Source organism: Fomitiporia mediterranea (genome assembly GCF_000271605.1).
Source record: "Fomitiporia mediterranea MF3/22 unplaced genomic scaffold FOMMEscaffold_1, whole genome shotgun sequence".
NCBI classification, from domain to species: domain Eukaryota; kingdom Fungi; phylum Basidiomycota; class Agaricomycetes; order Hymenochaetales; family Hymenochaetaceae; genus Fomitiporia; species Fomitiporia mediterranea.
In genome coordinates, this window is record NW_006760386.1 from 5,743,895 (window position 1) to 5,747,872 (window position 3,978).

The following is a 3,978-nucleotide window of genomic DNA, read 5'->3' on the forward strand; positions in this document are numbered from 1 at the left end:
TAAGGTATACATATTTTAAACACTTTAAGCCAAACAGTAAAGAAAGACTATGTAAGAGGAGAAAGACTAGTTAAGTAGTATATATAAAAAGATTAATCAGAATTAGAACTGTTTAAAGAAAATATAGTTAAAACATTTACCTTCTTAATTTTCTAACTAGTCTAGTAATGTATAATCATTTAGTAGTAGTTATACACTATCTAAAACAATGTAAAAATATTTAAAGTTGTCCTGTTCTACTACTTTGTATTTATAATCCCTACTATTAAAAAGAGCTACTTGTATAGAACTGATAATGTTTGAATAGGTAAATAGTCTCTTATAATCTAAGAAAGAGTAGGGAACCTGAATTCATTCTCCTAGTAAAACATTAGATACTTTATTACAAAATAAGAATAATAGAATACCTTCTACTAGAGTAATAGATTTAAACCCTTGTTAGAGTCTATATCTTTAACATTATTAGTATACCTTGTAAGTTCTTTATAAGGATCCTTTAGCTTGTCTCTAAATTGTCTTCTTATTACTAGAGCTACTACTTACATCTGCTTGTGTTTATAAGAGAGTAAAGCTGACTTTTTTAAGAGTTTATAAGAAGTACTAAGACTAATCTCAGACTAGGATAACTGTATAAGGATTAGTCTAGAGTGTATGTTATACTTATTAAACTATAAATACATTAGATATTAAATAATTAGAGAAAAAATAAAGACTCACAACAGTATTAATAACTTTGAAAGTAGTCTCCTAACCCTTTTCAGACTAAAACTTCTTAAAGTAGTACCCTTTTGTAAGAGGATTCAAAACTAAAGTAACTAGTCAAATACTAAAAATACTAAAATATTTATAAAAAAACTTATACAGATTAATAATTTGAGTACTAGAATGAGTAGCCTTCTCAAAGTATTTCTTAATTAAAGTAATCCCTTTCTAAAGTGACTCTTTAAGAGATAAATACAGAGAATCATCTCTCATAGACTTCTACTATAGAAGAAATGCTTTAAGAGTAGGAAATACTTACTAGACAGTTAGAATCTAGTCTAATGAAAATTGTTGTTATATAGTACTAGACTCTTAGTAATGTATTTTATTAGTATAATGTATAAGTAAACAAAGAAAAGTATACTATAAGAATAGTATGGATAAGTTCTAATGTTTTCCAGTCATTCTTAAGAAATCAATATGTTGAATATTTAGACTGTCTAGGACTAACTTAAGGAACATGTTTAGTATAATTAGTATTCCTAATAAAGCTATTAACAGTCTAGATTTTATATTAGTATGAATATAATATATAGTTCTGATACTTACTTTTTGAACTTTAATGAAGTAATTAAGGACTAGCTCCTAGCTTTAGAATTAAGTTAGAACAAAAGAAATAAGTTCTAAAGGCTTTATATTAACATTCTTACAACAAACAAGAAAGTAATCCTTTACCCTAAAAGACTTCCTAACCTATATACAGTGTAAACCAAGGAATACAATATCTTATTAGATTTAACTTACTTTTACTATTAAGTCTTACACTTTCAATAATAATTAACCTAAGTGAATTGTATTATGTAACTAAGAATGTGTGAAATTGCTAGAGTCAACCTTAGTAATTAAGAATACTATATCTTCTTTATTATCCTTATTCATATTAGTAGGTAATAAAGATAAAGAAGAAGCTATAGATAGGGTAGACAGAAATGCTTTAGAGTATAAATTAATAATATACTTAAAACAACTATAATAAAAAATTGTTAAATTTGAGGGAAATAAGATAAAGTATAAGAAATTACTAAGATCTTTAGTCCTGAGTATTAAATTCAATACTATTCTCAGCCAAAAGTTCTCTTAGCTTAACTATTGTTACATTATTAGTAGATACATTATTACTAGTTAAGTTTCTAAGCTAAAAAGGTATAAATACTTGTATAATTATGTAGAAATGATTAAAAAATTATACCTTATTTGTAATACTAAATCTTTTAGCAATATTGTAAAGCATTTCAGTTTAAGCTTTAGTAGAGTGGCCATTTGTCATAACTTCTAGTATAAGAAGTTGAGTATGTAACTATTAATTAGAGTTAAGCTAATAAACTATAACACTAAGATATACTATTATATTAGCTAATGTCTAACAATTATAAGTTAGGGATACTAGTCTAGAAGCATTCTATATTAAAATTAGAAGAGTAACTAATGAAAAAGAAGTAAAAGAAAATACCTTCAAATTGACTTTAAGCTCATTTTGAATCTCTCTTACTTATTACTCAATATAATATTTAGTAGTATTAGGACTAATAATATCAGATGACTTATACTTTAAACCTTGCTAGTAAGCAAGCATATTATGAAAGGACTTGTGCTTGATAGTATTTAGAGTCTAAAACATAAGTTTTGTAAGAAAAAAGAATAAAGGAATACAAATTAGTATAATACTTATAATATTTGTATTAATAATAAAATTTTCAATCCTCTCAGAAAGTCCATCCTTAGTCCAGATAGTATTAGTACTAGGTACTATAAAACCTGTCAATTTAGACTGTCTAGAATATAGTACTTAGATTAAAAAGAATAATATATACTTTAGAATACATACTTTTTGCCTGAATCTTTAATCTCCTTAGATTTCTAAAGATCTTTAGAACAAGTATACTTTAAGTTATTAAGGTACACTTAAGAATCAAGAAGACTATTATTCTTACAGGTTTCTTCATATTTTCTGAAGTGTTAGTAGTTGTCTTCTTTTCTTTAAGTAATATAATAATATAAAGTAGTAGTATTTAACTTTCTCTTAAAAAGAGGTTCTAACTTTAAATATCTTACTAGAGCTTTGTTCTTAAGCTCACTTATGTATTCTTGTATTTAGTATGTTTATTAAGTATAATAATTTAGAGTATCTTACTTGTAAACAAGACATCTTACTTGCTTTTTACTATCATTTGTAGAGAAGAACTTATAAAGAGGGGTAATGTCCTTTATACTCTACCTTTCAGCTAAAATAAATAGTTCTACCTTAGAGGAACTGTCCTTAATCTCCTGAATATCTTAAGGCATATTTATAACATGTAAAATTAGATATGATTGTTAATCAAATACACAGTACAAGTAATAAATGTGTTTGTAATATAATAGTTAAGAACAACTGTGTTAGTTGAATCTGTTAACTATGTCTTCTAAACAAAGATAATAAAAGCTCTTAAGTAGACTAAATAGTAAGCAACTATTCTTACTGTTTTTAGCTAAACAGTTAACTCTACTTTCTCTCTACTTAGACTAGATTAATATACCTTTACTTTTACTTACATTCTTTAAAAACTGTCTAGTAACACTCTCTCCTATATTAGCCTTCCTCTTCCCCTTCTACTCTATGAGTGTAGAGTTACTAAATAACTTAATAAGTACTTTATACTTTTTTTACAGAATAGGTAGTATATAGTTTTATAAGTTGTTTACAGTTTAGAACAGGTGGATAATTAGTTTCTTTATTTGAATCATTCTCTTTACTAAAATTACTGTTTTTATTATACTAGAAGTAAATAGTATAATGTAGCTTAGCTTGATTAACATTATATACAGGTTGTTAGGTAGGAGCTAACAAACTAGACTCTTAATTATATAAACCTGGCCTAAAAATTAAAATCTTATTATTTAGGTTATTAAAGAATACTATTTTACTAGTATTCTTTAGCTAGTTATTCTTATTAAGAGTACAACTAAGAGTGTTTTCAGAGTAAGCTATAGTAAGATATTAACTTATAGTAGTAGTAGTAAATAGTTTAAATGTTAAGTAAAAGGTTAGGAAAAAAGAAATAATAGTCTATAGTATATGACAAAAGTATTACACAGGTGAAAAAAAATATATAACTTCCCCAAAACACAATAATATTACACTCTGTAAATTGGTACTTGTAGTCTAGCATTTTATGAATACAACACTCTATAGAGTATTAAATTCCTTTCAAAAATGAGTGAAAGTAGAGAAGAATA